The sequence below is a fragment of the Panthera leo genome, chromosome C2 (assembly GCF_018350215.1).
Source record: "Panthera leo isolate Ple1 chromosome C2, P.leo_Ple1_pat1.1, whole genome shotgun sequence".
NCBI lineage: Eukaryota > Metazoa > Chordata > Mammalia > Carnivora > Felidae > Panthera > Panthera leo.
In genome coordinates, this window is record NC_056687.1 from 29,188,020 (window position 1) to 29,214,362 (window position 26,343).

General features: G+C 35.2%; 1 long non-coding RNA gene across 1 annotated transcript in view; it reads left to right on the forward strand.

Moving 5' to 3' along the window:
* Positions 1-2,275: 2,275 nt before the first annotated feature.
* LOC122198479 overlaps positions 2,276-26,343 on the forward strand; it is a 46,932-nt gene continuing 22,864 nt past the window's right edge. Inside the window, exon 1 of the long non-coding RNA XR_006193001.1 lies at positions 2,276-2,572. This is a non-coding gene — a long non-coding RNA (uncharacterized LOC122198479). The remainder of the gene's footprint in view (positions 2,573-26,343) is intronic.

Genomic DNA, 26,343 nt, shown 5'->3' on the forward strand with positions numbered 1-26,343 from the left:
GAGTGTAAGCATTGCAAAGAAACAACAAATAGCATGTTGTTAACATTCAAAGGAAGAAAATATATTTGCAAGGCAAATCAGAGAAATTTATGGGTACATGTACACTGAGTATTGAAGGATAGATATGATTTTATGCCGACCGATATCAATATTTAGGTAGGATAAAAATATATGTACATATTTGTATGTTCAATTAGAAAGAGTAGTAAAATTAATAAAGTAGAATGCAGTTAGTCATACCTTGATCATAGTCTTTTATGACTATGAGCAAAATTTATTCTTTTTAAAATTTTTAAAAATTATTTTTTAATGTTTATTTATTTTTGAGAGAGAGACAGAGAGTGAGTGGGGGAGGGGCAGAGAGAGAGGGAGACACAGAATCTGAAGCAGGCTCCAGGCTGTGAGCTGTCAGCACAGAGCCGGATGGGGCTGGGGCTTGAATCCACCCTGTGAGACCATGACCTGAGGCAAAGTCAGATGCTTAACAGAATGAGCTACCCAGGTGCCCCTGAGCAAAATTTATTCTTATTTAGTTAGTGGTTGGTGTTGACATAGTTGCTTAAAGATTGCTTGCCTCCTGGGGGCGTCTGGGTGGCTCAGTTGGTTAAGTGTAGACTGGCTCAGGTCATGATCTGGCAGTTCTTGGCTCTGAACCCTAAGTCAGGCTCTATGCTGACAGCTGGAACCTGGAGCCTACTTTGGATTCTGTCTCAGTCTCTCTCTGCCACTCTACCACTTGTGCTCTGTCTCTCACTGTCTCAAAACTAAGTAAACATTAAAAACATTAAGTAAACATTAAAAAAATTAAAAACAAAATTGAGAAAAGATTGTTCACCTCCTAAGAACCAATGATCTATCTTTTATCACATACATTTCCTTGAAAATAAGAAGAATATTTCCTCGAAAATAAGAAGAAAATAAGAAGAATGGAGCATAGTATGAATAATCAGGATAGATTTGGCTATAAGAAATCTGACTATACTTCTTAATACTTCTATCTCTACAAAGAAAAATATAGAACTCATATTATAGTATTTCATACTGTAGGAGGAATTCTAATTCGTTGCCTGAGGAGGAAATACATCATGACATATTAGTAAAGAAGTCAATTGAATTACTTTATTAACTTTCTATATTTCTATAGGTTCAAGTAAATTTAACTTCCAATGCTATCTCATATACTGGAAGCTTGAATGGGTAATGAATTTTTCATGTAAAGTTAGTTGAAATGGATGACTACTGATAGTGTAAAAATATTAAATAGTAATTGCATATTCTAAATGGGAAACGTGTGTTGTTGGTTTACTAGGCCTTGTTCCATTGCAAAAAGACCATGACCATTTCAGGTTCTTGGAAGAGCCAGTATCTGGCCTCTTTTTTTTTAGGGCGGGAAATGCAACTCACATGTGACTGATAATTGATTCTGAAGATTTTGAACATTATTTACGTTTTCTAATTCTGACTGTTGTTGTAAGTAATCACTTGGTTAAGATGCATCTTTGCTGTTGTTATTTGGAGTATTTGACTATTCACAAGTCCCACTGTGATTCAAGGTATTCATTAGGCTCCTGGTGTGTATTTGTTAGTAGTTCCATTATCTTTATTGGTTCGCTTGCACAGTATTACCTGAGATGCTGCAAGACATTGTACATAGGGTATGGATTGTGGACATACTGATTTCAGTTATTATTTAGGTTTAGAAACAGAATCTCTGTGACCTTGAGCAAGTTACTCTGTCTCTAATTTTTTAAAATACAAAGTAGAGCTGATAATACTGCTTCATTGAATTGTGGTAAAGATTGAGCTGAAAAGGGAGGCTATTAAACAAAGAGCCTGTCATTTAATAAGTATCCTTTGACTTCCCTTAAGAATCGATGTGCCTAGGTGATTGCTTGTTTGGATTAGAGAGCCCCAAGTACCCCCAAATATATTAAAATAATTACACTGAACGTTATACCACTTCTTGGACTTGTCAGTCTTAGAATCCAGCCAAATTATTGTCTCTGTATAGAGAATAATGTTAATACAGATATGTTCTCAAATCTTTTACTTTTTAGCACTTGTGAATTACTGGAGATGTTTAGGAAGAAGTCTGAGGTTATTGATTATTTAAACCGGCAAGGGAATGTTAGATACTAGCGGGTACAGCTGGTCACCTCTTCCAGCCCATTTCTCCGGTGACCTCACGAGGCAAATCCGTGGCACTGCTCCTGGGACTCCGGTGTCACAGAAGAAGGCTTGTGTGCACTGCCGGCCCTGTAGAGCCCGGAGCCACTTCTTTAGCACCACGGACAGCTCGTGCGTCTGAGGAAGGAGGCTGGGAGGACTCCTCTCTGCGCCACCGCCAGGAAGAGGGAGTGCAGTAGCGGCAGGCTGGGAGGAGGAGGAGAAAGGAAGGACGGCTCCGGGTGGGGAGTGGAAGAAATCTGGGAGCAGCTAGAGCAGCAGGTCCGGGGGGGGTGGGGGGCTGCTCAGCTGCACTGCTTCCATTATTCAGGCGGACTCTGCTGAGCTTCCCAGGGCTGCTTCTCAGTCGCCCTGGGCGGAGGCTGCCGTCTAGACCTGACTCCAGGTGAGTTAAACCGAGAGATGTACTGAGGGGTCTCGAACTAAAGGCTTTGAATTGGCGAGCTTGCTCAGCTCCCCAAACACTGCTGGCTTTACAATTTATCCAAAGTCATGACAGACTGATTTTGGCGTGGCTGCAAAGGCTGGGGGTGGGTGGGCGGTGGGCAGTTGCGATCCTCACAGCAAGGATGAGGGGATTCTGATGGAATTCAGCTGAAGTGACTGGATTTTAGGAAATGTCCTCAAATGCATGCGTTATATGTGTTTTATATATAAGCTTTCTAGACAGTCATTTGTTTTTCTGGCTGCCTATTTTGTCCTTCTGTCCCTCCTTCTCCTTGGCTCATGCCCAATTTTCCAAGTCCAGTCAAAGGATTGGAAAGGTGTGGAAGTAAGGAGTCCTAGTATGTGCTGGGACAGGATAACCTTGCTCTCTAAGTGGGGAGCAGTATTGCTCTCACCCTGATTTACCAGAGGGTAACACTATGAGGAACTGGTGGTTCTTTTGCTCAGTACTCTCCATAAGCTTATTAAAAGGCAGAGAACTTCAGGCTCTCTAGACAGGCTCTGGAATTGATGGCAATTTAGCTTAAAAGCCATGTTGATTCATTTCCTCTTCAGCTTTGTTCCAAAATTATTACCATATTATTACCATATTGTTCCAAAATTATTACCAGTAGTTCTTTAACAGCACGACTTTTAAGTGTCTGACTGACAGGAAGTATATTTATTATTTTGAAAATGCTATGGAAAAAGTGATGAGTTCACATTAAGAGGAGAACAACTTTATTTTCCTGAAAGGACTTTGGGGAAAGGGATGGAAGAAATTCTGGGAATGAAATTGTGGACATTTCCCACAGAACTTCCTTAGTTTAATTTTTTCACATTTTCTTTCTTACTTCAGTTCTCTCTTTCTCCCTGTCTTTTCTCTTTTCTTTTCTCATCTTTTCTTCTCTTTCTTTTTCTTTCTCTTTTTCTTTTTCTTTCTGGTGTGGGAGGAAAGATTACTAAGGTGTATTATGAGTTTATTTAGTTTAGAAGTTGCTTTCTTGCTAATAGCACTAACTTTTAATCATCATGGTCATAAGACTTTTTTTTTTAATTTTTAATTTTTTTATGTTTGCCTTTTAGGTGGTCAGGGTTGCTATTTTTGTTTTTGGATCCAATACTTACTTCATGAACCTTGCTGGATATTTTTCAGTAAAAATTGGTGGTCATACAATTAGTCATATGGGCTACCATGCATTTTAATAGTAGTGAAGTATATACATTATGAATTTAGCAAATAAATTTCAGAACCCAAATTGGGGGATGAAATCTATATAATTTTCAAATATTTACTAAATTCTCTGCAAGGGTCTAGTGTTATTTTATGCTTAAGAGAGCTTACTGTTTTTTCAAATTAAGATATTTGAATTTCTCAATGCAGCTACAGTTTTATCAATTAAGGTGAAATATTTTACTTTTTTTCTACCTTTAATATCAATTTGGATTCAATAAATCCATCTTGTCTGCTACCATGAGTCCTATTCTTCCTCATCTCTTCCATTTCTAATTTCTTACAGAAGTTTAGAAAGATCAGTAATATTATTTCTACTTTTCAAGTGAAAAGCGTATGACATAGAGGGATTAATTTCCCTAAATGTCTACAATCTTTTTGTTATAAAGTAGAACTGTAAGCCTAGGCTAATTAACTTCACATTCAATTCTTTTCCCAAAACGTGCATTGCTGCTTTTAGTTGAAACTATGACAATAGTGATATACGAATATGCCTTATGTAAAAATACCTAAAGTATTGCTTTTTTTTCTGATTATTTATTAAAACTGGGTTTTTTTTTTACATACAAGAAAATGTAATTGTATAGAGTTATACTCATCTGCTCCTCATCTTCAAATCACTCCTAAACTCCTTAACAGCTGACCTTGTGTCCTCCTTTATAAGAGTGGATTTGAAACACAGACTCAATATTTACTAAGAGTACTGTTGGAATAATTTATGTCTTATAATCAAGATAGAAGATAGTCCACATTTAGATGCATTTTAAAATTGCTTAGTGTGAACTTGAAACACAGCTAAAACTTGCTTTCAGAGTAAACTGCCAGACTTCACAAGGACTTGTTTTTAGATTCCTTGAACATTAACAGGTTATGTATGCCTGTATAGGATATGGGGGAAGAAGAAGTTAGAAACTGAACAATTTTATTTTTGATATGTAACCACATTTGTAAAAATGAATCCAAGTTTTATATATTCCATGAGTACTTTGTCTGATATAGGCTAATTTAAAGTAAACCTCATTTTAACCTTTGAGAGAGAGAAATTTTTTTTTTTATTTGTTTCAGTTTTTTTATCCATTTTCATTCTTAAGTAGTAACATTCTGCTATACTTAGGCTCTTAAAAAGCCATTTGAGTTACAAAGACAGTATGTGAGTTTTGGGGGAATGATACATTTGTGTGTGTATACATGTTTAGTAGAACCTTTTGGGGTATGGGAAAAAGGTGAGGAAGAGAAATAAATACTATAGAGGAAACTTCTTGGAGTCTCAAAAACACTTTGAAACTATTTTTTTCCTCTGATAGACCTAACAAAAATCGTTATGTATGGGGACTAAGTATATGGTGTACAACTTTGCATCTGATCACAGGATCACAGGCACACTCATGGTGTATTCTCGAATGAACCAAGATAATAGGTTCTTTGGTTCTTGACCATCCAACCAATTCCTTGCAGGTGTTGGTATTAAAAGGGCGGCTTACAATGGTTTTTCTGGAGTCTCATAATCGTCTCTCAGATCCTATAAAGTAGCTCAAACAGGGTGTGAGTGAAGCTCATCATTGTTTACCATCTCAGAGAATAAGTCCTCTTGAGAATGCTGACTAAAGCCTTATTCCTGTGCAGTTATTCAGACTGTCAGCTGGGAGGAAGGAGAGAGAGAGGAGGATAAGAAAAAAAAGGTATGTCATATTCTCCCTTATGAAGGAATGGGGACCATGTTACATCTTTATCTAAAAATATTTATATGCAGACATTCCTCAACAAGAGTGATTTGCATCATTAAGGGCTGCTTCAGAGACTGGGTACATTGTTGCCCTCGAATTTCCAGACAACCCTGTGCACAGTCTGAGACAGCTTTAGTGACAAAAACTCCCACCCCACACTGCCCCAAAAAATCCTTTTGGTAGAGTCACTGATTAACCCTGGATGTTGTCTGACCCATGTACGTGAGAATAGTAGTGCTGAGGGGGAGCAAGTGGAACAGCAATGATTCTTACTACAGAAGTATCATGAACATTCATTGATGAAAATGATTTCTTTTTTTTTTTTTTTTTTTTTTTTCAAACATAGGATGTCCATAGGGTCATGCTTTCTTGGATAAAAATTGGCAGAGATATGAATTGAATTTTGGACTCTGCTTTTCTAAAAGTGTCCTGTTGGGGGCGCCTGAGTGGCTCAGTTAGTTAAGTATTTGGCTCTTGATTTTGGCTCAGGTCTTGATCTCCATCATGGTGGTGAGATTGAGCCCTGTGTCTGGGTTCTGAGAGTGGTTTCTTGGGATTCTGTCCTTCCCTCCCCTTTGTCCCTCACTTGCGTGCTCTCTCTCTCCCTCTCCAAAAAAAATTAATTAATCAAAATAAATAAAAGTGCCATGTTCTCTTAGTTGCTCATTTTAACATGAGTAGTTCAGAGTAAGCATGGGCTATTAAGAGGACTAAGCATTTTAAGTTTTACATTATGAGATTCATGCCTTATCTCCTTTTATGGTGACACTGACAGCATAGAGAGTATTAGAGGAGATTTAGTGCAGAAAAATATGGAGATGTATGAACAGCGGACATGATTGACAACCACAGTTTTCACTGCATTGTTCCAATGCCAAGGTAACTTTGGATAAACACATTTTATTCACTACTTAAGAGAAACTAAGAAAAAGTAGAGGAACTGGGAGAAGGCTAGAAGGTTGACTTTAAGACAAATTTATGGGCTTTAAGACAAATTCTTAAGATGGGCTACATGTAGGAAAGAAAAAGCAGAAGTCACTGAACAAAAATTTTGCCTAATATAATTCATGAATTATTCTGATTTGTTGAATCAGTTCTTTAAATGTATTACTTAAGCATAGGAAGAGTTATAGGAAATTATGTTTTTTAATACAAATATACATTTAATGAGCTATACTATAGATAAAGGAATGAACAATCCAATTATTTTTTACTCAATGAAAACTTTCCTTTTTTTCATTCCAAACTTATACTAGCAGTTTAGTGGTGATGTATTACTTGAGCTCCAAAATTTGCATCCAAAAAAGATGCATATGTTGAACTTTATTTTTCATGGAAAACTGTAATATGGATGAGTAGTGAGACTGCAAAAGACGGGTGAAGAAGTTTAATAATTCTCACACTAAATAAGAATAAGGATAAATTGTAGAGCACTTACTGTCAGACACTCATTTAGGGTTAACAAGAATTATCACAGTTAATCCTGGAAATAATGCACCTGCATATTGGAGTAATAAAGTGTCATGCAGATCTGGATTTGAAATTGCCTCTTGCTAGTGGTATGAACTTGAAACAAATGGTGTAGCCTCTATTCACCTCAGATGCTTCTTCTGTGAAATGAGATTACTAGTATCTAACTTATTCGTTCTTTATCCATGTTTTCATTTTAGTGTGGGTCCAGTTCCAAGTAGGGTAAGACTGTTATTTTATTCTTGCTGTTATATTCACCGTAGTTCTACCTTTTAATAGCTGTGTGGCATTGATCAAGATCCTTTTTTGTGATCTTTTCTTTATCTATAAAATGCTTGTTTTGAAGAGTTAGTACATTAAAGAAATTTGATAAAATCATTTACGTAAAGGATGTAATACATGGTAGACAAGTCCTTCCATATACTTTTTTTTGTCCTTCCATATACTACTATGGAGATAGTCTACATATTTTTTCCAATTTTTTAACGTACTTCCTCAAATTCCGTGTCAGTCTTGGACAAAACATTCCCATTTCCTGCTTCTCTTCTGATTAAACACTAGAAAAGTAGGAGTGTTCTTGTAATTTTTATTGTGCTTAAGCATCAGAAAAGAAGCAAGCCAGGTCTCAGGACAAGTTTTGATAAGGAAAGGGACACGTTTATCTTGCTAAACTTATTCCTTCCAACTCTTGACAGTTTTATACTGTCATTTTGTCAGCAATAGGTGAGAATTTTCTATTTAAATGATTTCCTGTTTGTGGTAGTAAAATTTATGTCTGGACTTAATCCAATTAGCATAAACAAAATGGAGAGTTGGCCAATAATTTATTTTATTTTATTTTTTTAATGTTTTTATTTATTTTTGAAGGAGAGAGAGAGAGAGAGAGAGAGAGAGAGAGAGCGAGCATGAGCGGGGGAGGAGCAGAGAGAGAGGGAGACACAGAATTCAAAGCAGCTGTCAGCATAGAGCCCAATGCAGGGCTCGAACCCACAAACTGTGAGATCATGACCTGAGCCAAAGCCGGATGCTCAATCAACTGAGCCACCCAGGCGCCCCCCTCCCCATAATTTATTTTTAACAAGAGGAAAGAATGGACACAAGTTTTTACTATTGCTTTGAGAATCTTTCAAATTAACTTTGATTCTGTTGGTGAAGATAGCATCATAAACTCAGTCTTAATGGTGTTCTTAAAGGGTAATACTTGAATATTGTATATACTGTCTGCAGATTGGCTTAATAGGACTTAATTTCAGATATAACTTCTCTGCTAAACAGGAAGATTCTTACATGAAGATATGCCCTCTATCAGATATAAGGTTGCTCAAGGCTTTCTGCATGGGGTTAGAGGAAGAGTAAATAGAATCTTTTCATCTCTAAATTAGACATACTGGTTGATTCATATTGATTGAATGGTTATGATCAAATTAATAATGTGGCTCAGGGGTAAACAAGTAAATAGTTACCAAGATAAATCCAGTTATTAAGTTTAATGCTCCCTATTTTTTCCCCCTAGGATCTCTCAAGTTCATCACTGTTTCATCTGCTTTCCTTTGCTCATTATAATGGTATATTAGTTTCCTAGAGCTGCTCTAACAAATTACCACAAACTTAATGGCTTAAAAAAACTTATTGCCTTACAGTTTTGGAGTTCAGAATTCTCAAAGCAGTTTCACTGGGCTAGAGTCAATATGTCTACGAAGCTGATTCCTTCTGGAGGCTCTGAGGGGAGAATGCATTTTCTTGCCTTTTCTTGCTTCTAGTGGCCATCTGAATTCATTGGCATATGGCCCCTTCCTCCATTTTCAAAGTGCATTGTTCCTATCCTATCTGTCTCTACATTGCCTCTTCCTCTAACTCCTCCATCTTTCCTTCAAGGACTCATGAGATTACCCTGGGCTCACCTGGATGATCCAGGATCTCCATCTCAGTATTCTTAACTCAATCATGTTTGCAAAGTCCCTTTGATTATGTAAGGTAATACATCCACAGAGTGTGGGATTTAGGAAGAGAGTATCGTTGGGGACCATTATTCAGCCTACCACGTATAGTAGTAATATCTGTGTGCTTTGAGACTCTGAAATTAATGTGCTTGCTTCCTTGTGGGGAAATTATACATTTGGGGGTTTTTAGATCTTTTAGAAGATGTTGATTGGTAATTTTCCAACAACAGATGCTGATCCCTTACATTTATTAGGTGTAATTTTAGGTAAGTATAAGTGAAATCATCTGCACTTCTAGGGTCAAAAATATTAATTATACCTATTATCTGTCAGGGCCAACATCTGGATGACTTAAGTTTAAATTACATAGAGCAATATCTGATAGTTCTTCTTTATGAAGTTAGCCCTTGTTTACAAAGCCAAATCAATGTAAGAAACCACAGAAAGCTTGGTGCTCTTTAAAAATTTTTCAGGACATACTCAAGGGATGTCAGATACTATTTCCATAATAATTGGCACTCTTCACAAATATTCATTGTGAATATTTAATCTCATGAGTTCTACACAATAATTGTAGACTTCCAGGGGAAATTTAATGATGGTCATGTCAACTTTACAAATCTTCTGTAATCCAAGGGAGAACTGTTATATAAGGTGGATTCATTTGTTCCCCTATCCCACTGTTGCCAAAGGGAGCATGAAGTGCCCTGCTCACATTAATTTAATGCAAATGAATTCTTACTGTCTCAAGAGTTTGTCCTTCATTTTTCTTAAAATTATGTTGTAAATGAATGTGACATGCTTTACTGGTTGTTGTGCAGGGAGCATTGTCCTTCCTAAAAGCTCTCTCATTTGTCAAAAAGAAGCCATTAAGAGAAAAAGTAAATTATCTTATCTGATCAGTGTTAAGAATGACCTTAAAACAATAAATTTTTTTACCAGTACAATAGCTGAATTTTCTTTGCACTTATGGAGATTCAAGAGAAAGCCTGTTAAGGTACAAAGCTGTTACAAAAATTTAAAACCCATGTTTCTCTTTTACCTTGTAAACAGTAATGTGTGTCTGATGCAGTTTTGCTTATTGCTATCTCCTTGCTTTCCAGAACTAATTTGAATACTCTTAAGTTTTTACATATTTTTCTTTTTTTTAAATATTTTCAATGTCCAGCAATATAGTTTTATGAATATCTAGCTACAAATAGAGGTTGGTAGAACATTGAATTAAACAGGGATGATTACAAATGATCATTTTTGATAAAAAACTGCACATTTGTCCCTTTTCACATAAATGTAAAACATTTTAGTGTGGGAAGGTGAGACTGGGTGAAGGAACTCTGTTGATGTTTAAGTAGATGATGATAAGGAGAGTAATGTACAAGCATATTTTTTTACTTTCATGTCCAGAATAGAGTAATTGCACAATAAGTGGTATTTTTCTACTGTGGGAGCATCTTCTCCAGCCATGCTATTCATGAGGGCAAGAGCTTCAACTAAGCTTTCAGCAACCATAAGTAAAAAGGATGGTGTGATAGGCTGCCGGTACATATGGCTGTCTCTAGCAGGCCAACTGTTACTTTTGCCCACCCACATCACTGAGGACATATGGCATTACTTTGGCTGTGGAAGCAAGTGTGTGTGGACATGTCTCAGTGTGGGCATAAGACTGCTGGTTGTCTTCCTCTTTTTGCTCATAAAACCAACTGCCTCTGGGTTGAAAACTTATCCATAGCACTAGATCTGAGGACAATAAATGACATAGTTCTTCTTATTAACTGATATGAAAATAATACGATTAAGTTTTTCTCTAGGTTGATCACAAGATTTAGTGTATGTTTGCCATTATTATGCTTATAAGAAGAAATGATGGCTTTTTCACGAATGAAAGTCAGGGATTTTTTAATCAAAAGATAACTTATTAAAAAATACAGGATTCCCTAGAACGAGAGCAGTAGAAGCATCAGAAATATGGTTGAAACTATTTATTTTGTGCAATAATCAATTAGTGAAATCTAACAATGAATGTATTACTATTAGCTGTGACTATAAGGAAAATATGAGAAAACGGATGAGAAGGCTGAAATGAAGAAAGTTGTCTAATTCCAGCACAATTTATTTCACAGAGTTCACAGTATTCTAAAACAATTTTTTACATTTATATGTTTATTTTTGAGAAAGGGAGAGCGCGAGTGAGTGAGGGGCAGAGAGAGAGAGAGACAGAGACAGAGAGAGAGAATCCCACACAGACTTCACATGCATTGTCAGGGCGGAGCCCAAAGCTGGAGCTCAGGAACTCGGAGATCACGACCTGAGCTGAAGTCAGATGTTTAACTGACTGAGCCACCCAGGAGCCCGCCCCCACCCCTTTTTAAAGTTTATTTATTCTAAAGCAATTTTTGCAAATTAGATTCTTTTTTTCAGTACAGTGAGTTCTGAATTTTCAAAGGGAGCCATTTCAATACTGGCAACAAGTATGTATTTTTAGTGGTGGCTCTAGAACTCCTACATAGAAAGGCTTTTAAGACATAGTCTGATTGGAAGGCAAGGATAGAGGGTATGTGCTGAGGTGGCAGGTACACAGGACTTTAGATGATGTACATCAATTATCTAAAGAGAAGAATGGGCAGTGCTGCTGAGGATTATGGGAAAGAAGATGACGCTGTAAGTTACCTTTTCCTGCCACTGTTGGCAAATTTGTGTAGTTGGGATTTGTTGTAGATTTCTTTTATAATCACTCAATAATTTCACACACTGTATTCTGTAAATCTTAACATTTTCACTAAAGCTATATTTGCTAAATATTAGGTAAATAAAATCAAGATCTGTGTAGGTAACATTGACAAAAGCAGTCTTTCCAGAGGTAGAAATGATGAATTGTCAAATGCTTTTGAACATCACTTTTTCTACAAAGTCTCATTCCAGTTTCAGTACTTTGGCACATCTATTAATCACTATTAAGGTTGTATGTGAAATATTTGGCAGTGTGGGTATCAGAGATTTGTGGTAATGGTGATTGATGCTCAGAATACCGCATCATTATTGTTATTCACTGGCCTTGAGAACTTTGGTTTTCATCTGTTATCACCTTGCTGTCCCACTGACTGACAAATTTAAATTATTTGATCCATCAAAAAATATATTTTCTGGCAACTCATTTATTTAATTTTAATTTTTTTTATTACTCTTTGTGTGCTGTGGTGAAGTATCAAATTCTCAGTGTGTTATAACAATGTGGTAGTTCAGATGGAAGCAACTGCCTTAAAACAAACAGGTTTACTACCAAGATGTATAAAATACTGATTTTATTAACAGAACTAAATGCATAGATAACATAAAATATCTGAGTTAAATTATTTTTCACATATGTATACATATTTTTACATTTGACCTTTCTATTTTAAGTATTTGTGTACACACATATAATTGATGCAAATTCAGTTTTAGAGATCTTATCCAAAGGGTCAATTCCTTAGGGTGACTCTTTCAAATATGTATCAATTATGGCAAAATGGACACAAAATGGCAACATAAGGAGCCATAAAAATGAGAATAAATGGGAGATATTGGTTAAAAAAAACTTCCAAATGAGTTGATTTTGATTTAAATGCTCTTCGGTTGTTAGCTGAGGAAATTAATAGAATTGAAATTTTATGAAAATCATTCAAATTTGTTGTGCAGGTATGTACATTATGTGTACTATAAATATAAAAGGGATAGCATGTTATTTAGCACAAATATCCATACTTATCTGTGTGTATATATATATATATATATATATATCCATCATGAAACTGAGTGCATGTGATATATACATATATTGTGTACTTTTTAAAAAAAATTAAACATTTATTTATTATTGAGAGACAGAGCATGAACATGGGAGGGACAGAGAGAGGAGGAGACACAGAATCAGAAGCAGTCTCCAAGCTCTGAGCTGTTAGGACAGAGCCACATGCAGGGCTCGAACCCACAAACCACAAGATGATGACCTGAGCCGAAGTCGGACACCCAACCGACTGAGCCACCCAGGTGCCCCATATATTGTGTACTTTTATTTTTTTACATTCATTACTTTTTCACCTCATTAGCAACAAATTAAAAAAGGAGAAATTTTCATTTGGTAATTTGACCTCCCATATTCCTGTCTCACATTTATGGTTTTATATTGTTATTTTCTTTGTGACTAGACCTTTAGAACTAACAAATATCTTATATTCTTTGTTGATATTTGGAAAGCAATGTGTCTCTGTAAAGGGTGCATGTGCATGTATATGAGCACATGCAAAATTGTGATGAATGTTTGATTTTTGACAGAGAAAAGCTAGTTAAAATTATTCAGAGTGTGGTAGGTAGCACCACTACAATGGAAAACCAGACATCCATCAATGTAATCATTAAACAGATATTTTTGAGCACCTACTCAGTACCTGACACAATTTTAAGTAATAGGAATGTAACTATCACAAAATTCAGTCTCTACCCTCACAGGCAAATTGCAGGACAGATTTGTCAAGGTGAAACACATTTCAGAACCAGAAATTAAAGTTTCTGAATTGCTAGAATGTCATTTAAACAATGTTATGTTATACACTGAAACCATAAGAAAGCAGTTCCTCTATCCATCCCTTCAGGGGATAATGGTGAAGAAGTAAACTGGCTGTTATGCTTGAATTTGCATAATTTCACAACTACATACTGTTATATAATGTCAATAAACTTAAAATCTGATATATGATAAATATGGTCTTTCAAATCAGTGGGGAAATGATAAATGATTCATAAAATGATGTTCAAGTAATTGGCTATGTGCTTCATAGTTGTAAAAAGTTATAATACACCCAATTAATTTCACAGTAGACACTGAGTAAACGCCTCCAAATATAAAGAAAAAAATATATAGGCAAATGTCATTTGTAATATTAGGGCTAAATTAACTTTCCAAAGTATAACCCAACCAAAGACAGAAACTAATAAAGACTGATGGATTGGACTTTGTTAAAGTGAAAAACTTTAATATTTCAAATGATACCATCACTGGATATAAAAAGAAAATGCCAAATCAGGAGAAAGTATTTGCAATTCACTTGACATATTTGACATATAAATAGTCCAATAAATCATTATGAATGATCCAATAGGAAAAAAAGGACAGGGGACCTGGGTGGCTCAGTTGGTTGAGCTTCTGATTTCAGCTCAGGTCAAGATCTCAGGGCCCATGGGTTTGAGCCCTGCATCAAGCTCTGTGCTGACAGCTCAGAGCCGGGAGCCTGCTACGGATTCTGTGTCTCCCTTTCTCTGCCTCTCCCCCACTCACTTTCTCTTTCTCTCTTTCTCAAAAAATAATAAATAAACATTTAAAAAATTTAAAAAATAAGAAAAAAAAGACTAAGTACATTGGCAGGAAACACTGAGACTCAAATGAATACTAAATGTATTAGCATCTGTATTGCTGGTCAAATGCAAAAAACATGGAGGAAATTATATATGTGTGACATTTTAACAAAACTGTAGTATGAACTTATTCATGCTATAAGTAAAACTGTAAAACTATCTGTGAAACTATATGCACGTTCGTGCCCATGTCGATTGTTTTCTTTTAGTTCTTTTAAATTTTTGCGTTTTCCAAAGTATATTCAAATATCAGAACACACTCTTTGCTGTTGAAAGCAGCCTTTCAAATATAAACTCACCCATCACTTTCTCTAAATTTTATAGGGCCGAGATTCCTTATCAGAAACTATATTTCAATAATTATTTTATTGTTTTTAGTAGTTCCTACTTCAGGCTTAACTGCTAGAGGAAGACTTTTTTCTTTTCTTTTTTTTAACAAAGCTTTCTGATGTACTTTTTAATATTATTATTATTGGAAAGAGCTTTTATTTCCTTAAGTGTTTTGTTGCCTAAGTGTGATGAGTATCCGGCAGTGAAATTCAGTGGAACAGATGTTTATTGTGATATATGAGATGAACTTGCTTCCCTAAGCTCACGTAGGCATGAAATACATCTGGCTTCTATACATAAAAGTCAATTTGTATTCCCAAATGTGTTTCTGTGCATTAGCCAGACTTTTAGGGGCAGAAACCCTACTAGTCCATCAAATAGGGGCTTTGCTTAATTATGAAGCTTAAGTTAGGCTACAAGATGAAAAATACTAAGTTTTCAGGCTGGAGACAGAGTCTGAGCAGGAGATGTTACTACCGAGTGTATTAAGGTTAGGTAACTGAGGCTGACAGAGCAACTTATGTGTGTCTGTTAGGGAGGGGTGTATGCATAAAATGAGAGAATCCTGTGGATCAGAGAGTAATCAAGTGTGTGAGCATATGGAATGCATAAGAAAGGAAATCCAGTTCAGAGGAGAAAAATAAGGCGAAGCAAAGGGAAAAAGCTAATAAAGGTAAGCTCTAAAAAAAAGTAGGGCCGAATGTAAACAGTGATGAGAATAAAGGCATTTGGTAGGCATGGGGGAAATAGTATCCAGACTGTGTCCGAAAGGAATTTAGCATGTGTGTGCCTGTATTGCTAGGGTTATGATACGCAGAAATCAGGCCCCTTGAGGTATAGCAGCTCTACTTTTCTATTCCTCAGGTAGCCTTGAATATTCCTTTTTAATTTTAAAAAGACCATTTATTTGTGTGTGATGGGTTAACATCAAGGACATGAGATTTTTCTAGAATATACTAAAACTGATCAATAATCTAGTAGCTAAAACCTTTTAAAATAATTTGTGCTAGATCTTTATATCATATAGAATTTCATTGCCAGAGTGAGCAGTGCATTATACCTTATTTTACCTTTTTCCAATTACTGAGTATGGTATGAATAATGTCTTCCCAATGACATCTACATCCTAATCCCCAGAATTTGTGAATATGTTGTATTACATAGCAAGGGGGGGGGGGGTTAAGGTTGCAGGTGAAATGAAAATTGTTAATCATCTGACCTTAAAATGCAGAGATTATCTTTCATTATTTGTGTAGGTCCAGTGTAATCACAGAGACCCTATAAGAGGGAGGACAAAATCATTAGAAGATGAAGTGACTGAAAGAGAGGTTGGAGTAGTAAGTTTTGTGGATAGAGACAAAAGATACATTCAACTTCTAGAATGGTTTTTCCCAAAAGAGCCTCTAGAAGTAACATAGCCCTGGATGATGACTTAATTTTAGTCCCACTAGGAAGACTTGTTTTGGACTTCTGGCGTCTAGAACCATTAGAAAATAAACTTAAGTTGTTTTAAGCCACTGAGTTTGTGTTAATTTGTGATAGCAGCAATAAGAAACTAACACGTTTAAACCATATATATATATATATATATATATATATATATACACACACATATATGTGTGTATACATATATGTATATGTATACACACATATATGTGTGTATACATATATGTATATGTATATACACATATATGTGTGTATACATATATGTATATATATACACATATGTGTGTATACATATATGTATATATATATGTGTGTGTGTATATATATATATATATATATATATATATTTTTTTTTTTTTTTTGCTATAGATGGTTGCTGAAGAATTGAGTGGGCATTTCAGAAAGAATTGGGAACTCATTTTCTTAAGAAAGTCCTTCATGTCAGGATAATGAGAATGTAGAGAGATGAACTGTTTTATTTGCGTATACAAACGATATGTAGGTTTAAAAAGGGGGTATCTTTTGAAAGCTAATAAACATGTTTTTGATTATGTGAGGCTTGGATGGTGCATTCAAGGTTGTGTTGGATCATCCTACAATCTTTCTAGCACTATAAAGTCATTAATAACTTTAGTTTGAGTACTATAAACCAAGGTCACTTGGACCAATGCCTCTGATGAGGATTAGGATGGCAAAGACAGCTTGAGTGATTTGAATTGAAGACCAGAATAGGGGGAAATAGGATATCCCACTGAAAATCCAATTTCTACTATCCATTCTAATAATATGTTTACCAACCAGTTATGTATAGGACATTATGTTAAGTAATAAAGGCATAGTCCAGTGGTGGAAACAGATGAAAAGTGTTACAATAGTGATAGATAAACTGTTAAGGAGAAGCAAAGTTGCAAAATTGGTGCTGCCTGAAAGTTTTCAAGAACAACAGGATTAAAAGAAAATAAGATTATGAAGTGTTGTATTTGCTCCCCATCTCCAACTTGTGAAAATAGTTCACAAAACTAAGCCAGTCGTGTTTTAAAACTCAAAGAACGTTCTTTTGATCAAAGTTTTAAATGTAGTGCACCTTTTTGTTTTCTTTTCCTTTATCATTCATAAACTGCTTACAGGAAACCAGAAGACAAATCTGACAAATATGCTGAACGTTATACCTGCAGGGAGCATGATGTTCCTCCAGGGAATAAAGGCTTTGCTAGCCAAGGAATGATATTCTTAATATTTCCCAGTAAGATGGAATGTATCCAGTTGAAATTAATAATACAACTTTATAAAAATATTACTTCTCATGAAGTTTTACAATTACTTTTTCTGTAGTTTATGATTAATGGCATCAGATTCATAAGTTGAAATTATCTTTAATAATTTTAATAACTCCCCCAAAAATGTTTCTTTAAAACAATTATGGCTTGATTTCCCAAGTCTCCTTTGTTAAAAACATCTCAAAACAACTAAATTAAATAAAATTTATTCGCTCCAGTAAATTATTACTAAAAGCATATCTTCTAGGTTTGACCTGTTTAAAAGTTCTTAAGGTGATTGTAAGGAGCAGTCTGTTTCACAGTTTATGGTAGTTGATTAATCTGATTAAATCTTAGTAGCACATTGAATGCAGCAAACGTAACAGAAATAAATCTCAGATCATCATTTGAAATGTCTCCATCAAGCATTTTAAAACAATTTTTAAGTTCACTAGTTTGAGTCATTATACTTGACCTTAGTAGAAGGCCCATAAAAATGAAGCTCATTTGAACTTGGCAGATATCATACACCAACTTTTTACAGTCACAATTCCTGTGCCTCATTAGGAAAATGATCATTACCAGAATCCCAGTGCTTTGAGCAGAAATGCATTTATTATTCTAGAATACTTTTACTGAAAAATTAGCCTGATTTCTCTTTTAGGTAAGCTCTCTTAGATAGGATTCTAATTTTTGAGTGTAAATAAACTTCAAGATATTGAAGGCAGCTGGAAGATGGGAATGACAGTAGATGACCATCTTCTCTACATTCCATAGCAAAGCCCTCTAAAGAACTTAGAACTTTATGCAGCTGATTGGTTGTATGTATTTTTTAAAAAATGAGTAGTGCTACATAAATTCATTTAGTTCAGATAGTTCCTGCTGAATTGGAAGGGAGTCCATTTTTATTCCTCAGTGTTTCTTGACGTTGGGAAAGACAAGTTTAGGGGATCTTATGAAATTGTAAAGTCTAGAGAAAAGTTCTGTGTTGTACAATTTACTGTTTAACAGGATAAGTTGACTAAAATCAATATAAGTGTCACCTGTAGAAGGAATCCAGCGTCTTCAATTTATCTTAGAAAAGGTTAAATAACTAGTACAAGGTTATTTATCCAATTAGTAACTGAACCAACCAGTGTCAGGCTTATTAACTTTAAGACTATTGCTCATTAAACTACCTCTTTCACATAGAGTTATGGGTAATCACAATGTAACACCAGCATGTAGCACAAAATGTATGTTGTACATAGAATACTGAGTACAACAAAACAGTTTTTTCTATTCTCTTTTCCAAATCCACATGTAAAGAGTGTCTTGTGGAATTTCTTGACTGCCATGATGGCTGCATGTAGCAGAGAGATTGATTACTTGGACTTTTCCATACACTCTCAGAACTATGGAAAGCAAGGGCATTCTATATTGATTTCACAAATTCTCATTTTTTTCACTCATAGTAGCTTGCCCTGAAGTAAATTGCTCTGTATTTGTTTCGTTTGAATTCCATAGTTAGAAGATAGTGTGATGGCTGAAGATCTATGGCAAATGCATACACACATGCACTCACACACACACGCACGCACACACCCACGCTCATCCCATAGCTTTTTTTTTCTAATTTCATAGTTTTTATTTTTTTAAGTTTGATTGTTTGTCTGTTTGTTTATTTATTTAGAGACAGAGACAGCACAAGTGGGAGAAGGGCACTTCCTTTTTCTCAAGGAAGACAGAGAATTCCAAGCAGGCTCCTCACTGTTAGCACAGAGCCCAATGTGGGTCTCGAGCTCACAAAATTGTGAGATCATGACCCGAACAGAAATCAAGTTGGATGCTTAACTGACTGAACCACTCAGGCACCCCATGGTTTTTATTTCTAAGTTAACTATGTCAAAGAAGAAACAATTCAAAGATGCAAGCTATTTTCCTAGACAGCATTTTACATCTATCCAATACTATAGACAGTATATCTTCCTATTTCTCCTTAAATAGATCTTTTAATTTAACAAGTATTCATCTTTATAAAATTTGAACCTGTGAAGTCCCATCTAGGTGCTATATCTTGACCAGGCATTTAAGAGCTGAACCTCAGTTAGGTGGCTTCTACTTCCTTTATAAGACTCTGCCAGCACTGTTTTACTTTTAGATGCCTTGCTGGTGGCACAGGTGACTCAGCTAAGTCAGCTTCCAACATTGGATACTCTTACTGTTTTCTTGTACTCAGGTTAACTTCTTTTATAAAAAGCCATGCTCTATTTCCTCAAAATCTCCATGCTTGAAGATTATGGAATTATTTATTTACTTTGAATGTAGCCTCAAAATGAGATCTGCAGCTAAAAAAGATGTGTACATTTGAGTGTGTGTGTGTGTGTGTGTGTGTGTGTGTGTGTGTTAGTGCACTAATACTGTTCACTGAATAAGACAAAGTGACTTTCGTAGTATAAGGAGAAACTTAGAAAAACAAGGAATTACCTGGTTTGGGAGATTTTGAGATATATGATGTTGGGATTTATACTTTTGTGTAAACTCTTAATTTTATGTAGTATACTAAGTTACTGGAAACTGTTAAAACTGTTAAATTGTTTAATTCTCTTAAAATAAAACTTGGCACCAAAGGGTAACTTTCTCTGTAGCCTTCGCAAATAGACATTGTTTTTTTCCCCCCACCCTCCACATGCCTTATGGCCAGAAGTTGTTCTTGTTCTTCATTATAGCTTTCATATTGCTAATTTCTTTCCTTGTTGCAAATCATACTGTTCCTTTGAAACGAAAACACTTTGGAAATATTAGTCATATTCTTTGTGTATTGTTGATAACAAACAGATCTCTTGGTCACTGTTGCCATTTATTTAACGCTTTATTTCATCCTTTTTCAAAGTCTATTTCAGCTAAGTCCTAGTATCATTTTCAGTGACTTCAACATCCAAATGGAAGGATCATCAAAGTGCCCTGTTCACTTGTCGTCGTGACATCCTTATCTCCATTTCTTTTTCATTTCCTTCCTCCACTTTAGTTACCAATTCATGGTCAAATCTATCTTTTGCACACCAGTGCTTGTACCACCAAGATCTTAATGGCAAATGTTCACCAACTGGACTTCATTCCTCTTCTAATTCATTTGCTCGTAACTCATTAACTCACGCCTAAGGTTCTTCATCTTCACTGACATTCATCCTAGACCATAGCATTTGTTGTTTCTTCACAATTCATCAGTACTCTGATGTCTTCATTTTCCACCATTTTGAGTGCACATATCATGGTTCATCTGTGGCACTCCCTTGCAAATATCCTAAGGTACATTTCCCAACCGTTAATAGGAAAATGTGTTTCTAGGCCTCTACTCATTACTACTAAATATTGATATTTCCTTGGGTTTCATTCTAATCTCTCTGCTCTTCATACACATACACACTCTCTAAGCTCTAAACACCATTTCTATACTAAAGAGCTAGTAATTTTCCATTTTAGAGTCTGACCCAGATATTACCTCTGAAGGTCCTTGCCTCCTTTGACAGCAGCATATGGATACTTGAGAGAAAACATGTCCCAGAAAATGGCACCACTAACCATTCAGATAACTAAGGCAGAAGCTAACGATAATTTTTGTATTCTTCCTCTGTATTCTCACAATACCCAATCCAACATTCATTTAAAAATATTTTGTTTCCAAATATATGTAGAATTTTCCCACTGATTTTTATTTCTAATGTATAGTCTAGCCAAATTTGGTTCTTTCTTAACATCTCTGTTATCCTGCCTCATTAGTCTACCTAATTTTATTCTTAACTCCCAATACTTTATTAGCCACATAGAAACCAAAGTGATATCTTAAAGTGTTTATCAGTTCATATCTCTTCCTACTCTTTCAATGTACTTGGACTAAAACCCACTTTCTATGCCATTACCAATAATAGCTCTGTATAGTTTCATATCTTATCTTTCAGTTACATCACATCAGTCTTTCTTCCTGCTTCACTCCAATGAAATTCATAGCTCTTAATTACTTCTGTATGCCAAGATCATCCTTATATCGGGGTTCTTGAAAATTCTGGTTTCATTTCCTAAGAGACTCTCCCCATTGTATGCAAAGCTAGTTCTTGTTGTTTTCGGATCTAAGCTTAAATATCATCACTTGAAGAAGTGGTTCAAGTCAGATGTCCCCCCCACCCACCCAACTCTTTTGTCATCCACCTCTTGGTTTGATATTGCATATGGACATATTTTGCAATGATTTATTTTCTTCTTTTAATTGGGTTTTCCACACTTGACTTTCTCTGTAGAATTCAAGCCCTATGAGTGCAGGGACTCTGGCGTTCTTGTTCACTACAGTATCTCGGTAACTAGTATACTATCTGACACATATCTGTTGAGTGAATTAATCAGTTCTTCAATTGGTATCTGCTGTGTCTGGTGGTGTCCATAGACTATTCACTTCCCTTAATTTCCAAATCTCAGAGTCTCCTTGTCCTACCTTAACCAGGTCAGGGAATCTGGTCTGGAGATTACTCAGCCTTAAGTCCACTTGAGAGGATGTCAAGATATGTAGGAATGGACTTATGCTTCTTCAGTAATTCCATCGTGTTTAGGAAGATCACTCTGCCTCTCTGGAGAGACGTTAGGCTCTTGTGGTTCCTTTGGGATCTCAAACAATAGGAACATTACTACTAAACTTGTTTTAGGTCTCTTGGGCATATTTATTCAAAATTAGACATAGATGACTAGTCACTACTTATGTCGTGTTTTTCTGAAAAGGCAGTCTGAATATAGAGTTTCTATTGTTAAGATTAGAAAGACTATGGATTTCTATTAAATCTATGATAATTTTAAGTGGGATGGTATAAACCACAAATTCCTAGCTTTATGACTAAAAACTATTTGGAGGCTTTATTATGATGTATATTCCAAGGCTTCATCTCCAGAAATTCTGATTCAGTGTGTCCACAGTGACACATAGGACTGTACATTTTACCAGGTATCCTAGATTATTCTGAAGTAGAACATTTGTGGACCACATTTTGGGACAGAATTGCATGCTATGTTATATTTCAAGATGTTTGGTTTTTTAAAATTCAAACTATTTATCAGTCTCTCTCTTGAATTAATGACATAGTATAATTTTAATACTTTATAGCTTATCGGAATTTTAGAGATTTTTTTTCATTTGTCACCTATGTAGAGACTGAATCTTAAAAAGATTAATTAATTTGTCAAGATATTAAATGGGGTCAGCATCTAAGTTTCTTATCACTGCCTGGGCTTTTATTCTAAAGCATGGTGGCCTACAGTAATATTTTCAGCTTCAAAGTTTTATACTGTTGAAAAATAAAATAAATTAATATTATTATATGTACACTTATATTTACACATATTGCAATATTAATTTGGATTATACAGAACTTTGGCCATCATCACTACATACCAGGTATATTTTGGACTGAGATAGATCCTACCTACAAGAATTTACTAATGTCAAAAAGGGCCCTTTTAAAAATGAGTCTGGCACCCAGTTCAAGGACAATGTTAAAGTAAGACTCCAATATATATCTTAATCTAAGTTATTACTGAATGTAAGTCATGTGATGGCTTCTAATAAAAATTTCCCATTGAAAAAAATCAATGTTAATAACTGGAACTCAAGAACTATAATGGGCTCTATGTTTTTCTGGCTTAGATTGTGTTCCTATAATATGCTAAGAAGAAGAATTGATGACCTGTGAGCTATGGTCACTTCCTGATCTCATTTGGTTCTTTGGTCTCTAGTTTTAAAAGGGTGATCAGAGAGGTTGTCTTTTAATGGAGAAGTTAAGCAAAAGAAGCATCAACCTGGAGGCTTTTTGGCACAGCCTAACTCTCTCAATGGAGAAACACTTCAATTGCCAAGTTAGGGTCTTGCAAGAAAACTGTTCCAGAGGAGATTTTTTTCTTTGAAGAAGCTGCTGTAAAATCTTACACAAGAAACTGGCTGGAGCTACAGCCTAGAGATGATAATGGAATGACAAGTCTGGGGGCATTACTTATCTGGATTCAGAAATAGATTTCACTTAAGAACCAGTTTCATGCATACATACAACCAAGGATGCCTGGTCGGGTCTGCTGGCTGGGGTGGAAGAGAACATCTAGAAAATCCATGTGAGAAGTGGAACTACTGGGAATGGGCAGAAGAATTTTAGAAGTTGCAGAGATAATGCAGAGATGTTCTGTAATGGAAACTTCCACTTGTGTTGATAGTAGGTGTTCTATAGCCAGGATCCTTAATTCAAGACTGCCCTCCCTAGTTGGTACCGTAGGTGTGAAGCCTCCCTCAGACAAGTGGTACCATTGTGGGCATCATCCGACAGAGCGACACCTTGTAAATATACCTTGGAGTCTTCATACTCCAGGACACAATCCCATAGTGCTATTTGCTCCAAAATCCTTGCACACCCAACTAATTTTCTTATTACATGTAATAAGAAATCATACATAATACATTCCTAACATCTATTTTTTTTTTCCTTTGGTGACCTTCAACATGAAGAGAGTCATAGGAAGACAATTGAGTCAGGTGTTTTATATAGGCATTACCAACCTGAAGTCTTAAATTATTCTCCACTTAGGGAATATCAAATCTATTTTCAGACAGAAAAGCACAATGGACCCAATTATCCATGTTTTAGGACTTATTCCAATCTTTAAAAAGTAACAGGCACAAGTAAAAGTACTTAACACTGACATTGTTCATCTACTTTTTATTGTCAAATGCATGAAAATAGTGTTACAAAAAGAGATTTAGAGAAGTCCATGGCATGTCTTATGGTCAATGTTACTTCTTGGACTGTTTACTATGGTTCATCTAGCATGTTCTTTTTTAGTTATTTTGTTTTTCTTTCATAGAAATAAAAGAAGTATTGATTTTATGTTATGTGAGCACAGTTGTTGATTTATATAAAAGTTTCTTAGAAAGTTATGATTTTTATATTTATAGAATGGCAGGAATAGTATATAGATAACACATCATTGTAACTTGGCATTTATAATATATTAGTTTTCCATAAACATCAACTCAGAGAGGAAGGTTACATTTTATTTTGATTACAATAACAATTTGAAAGCCATCTGTTCTTTAAAATTTTACTAAAATGTATAGTGGAACTGGTGTTTTATATGCCAATCCTTTCTGAAGAGTGTTTTTAGATTTTTCAAATACTGCCACAGGCACCATTTAAATTGAGTAGTGTGTAGGCTAGCAGAAGTTCAGGAAATATTAAATAAGAATAAATTTGCCAAAGCAATCCATTGAAGGGTGATTTGAATCTGAATTTTGACATTGCTGATACCAGATAAAAATGGTTATGCAGTGATTCAAGAGGACAAAGATCTACAAATTAGTGGCTAAAAGAATGTGTACATGTACACACACACACACACACACACACACACACACACATACATCACTAGGGTTGGTCTTTGGCAACAATTTCCTACCCTGCTCCCTAAGCAAATAACCAAGCATCACCTTTGCTTTTTTCTATTATTACTCATCTTATTCAATGTAACGTTATTAGCAATGCTAATGTGTGTTGGCAGAGGGTGGAGATTTGTCCTGGACACCCCAAATTCTCTGGAAAGGGTTTATACTTTAAGAGATTAACTGTAATCATTCAACTGGTGTTTTAATGATTTTCAATTTGAAGATGTTTATTTGGAATGAATACATGAGTTACTATATGCAGGAGATCTCCTTTTCCTCTCAGTATTCTTTTTGGAATGCTTGATGGACTATAGTTAGACTTAGGGCTACATTTCTGCTTACTAATCTGTTGTTCAAAACATAGGCTCTGAAGTCTCTGTGTTTTGGCTCAAGTGACAACAATGATAGCTGCTAATAATATGACTTGGGAATTATGTGTCTTTTCTCTAAGCCTCTGTTTTCTCAGCTATGAAATGGTGATTTTTGAAATTGCTTAGTTCATAGTGAACTACATGAGACAAGAAATACAAGGTTTTTAGCACAGTAAGATAGCCTGGAATACAAAAAAATTTCAAGGAATATTATTAGTACTAACACTATCATTGTCTGTCATCATTGAATTGTTACACTTGAGCTTGGAGATGTCATTGCAGGCTTCTTGGACTGTTTGCTCTTTTAAAATGAGGAGAATGATCCCCCACCCGTGCTCTGTCTCTATCTCTCTCAAAAATGAATAAACATTAAAAAAATTAAAATGAGGAGGATGAGTTAGATGTTCCTTCAATTTCCCTTTATTTCTGATATTGTGAGTATGAAGTAATACAAAATGAATAATTAAATACCCTTCTTTCTTGATGTGGGAGAAAGGGAGAAGAAAAAGTTCTGGGTGCCTAGATTTCCTTCCAAGTCTGCTAGAATTATAACTATGTAGCATTTTGAATAGAGGGTTTATTCTGGAAATCTTTAAATTTACTTGCCTTAACTGTATACTTTGTCAACTTTGGAAAAATTGGGATTTGGGGTAATCTTTGAGTGAAGTTTCCTTTGGATACCTATTTAAATTGTAATCTTGTAATTTACTAATTTGGGATTTGGAGGTGTTTACCATTCTTATGCATTATCATGTTGAAGTAAATATGCATATACAAAAATATATGATTTCAACAATTTTATATTGCATAGAAAATATATAGTATATAGTATTGAACCTATTATTTTGCAACTTGCTAATTTTGTTCAGCTTTTTATTTTTGACATTTATTCATGTTGATACATGTGGCTTAGTTTATTCATTTTAGTTACTATACATCATTCAGTTATAAGAATAAAATCTATTTGGTAGACACTTAAGCATTTTAATTTTTCATTATTAACCAGTGTGAAAACAAGCATTCAAGTACATTTTATTTTGTGTGAGATATCATATTTTATCTGAGTATATGAGAGTGCTTGGTTTGTATACAGATATCTGAAATTGGAATTGCAAATGTTTTGTGGC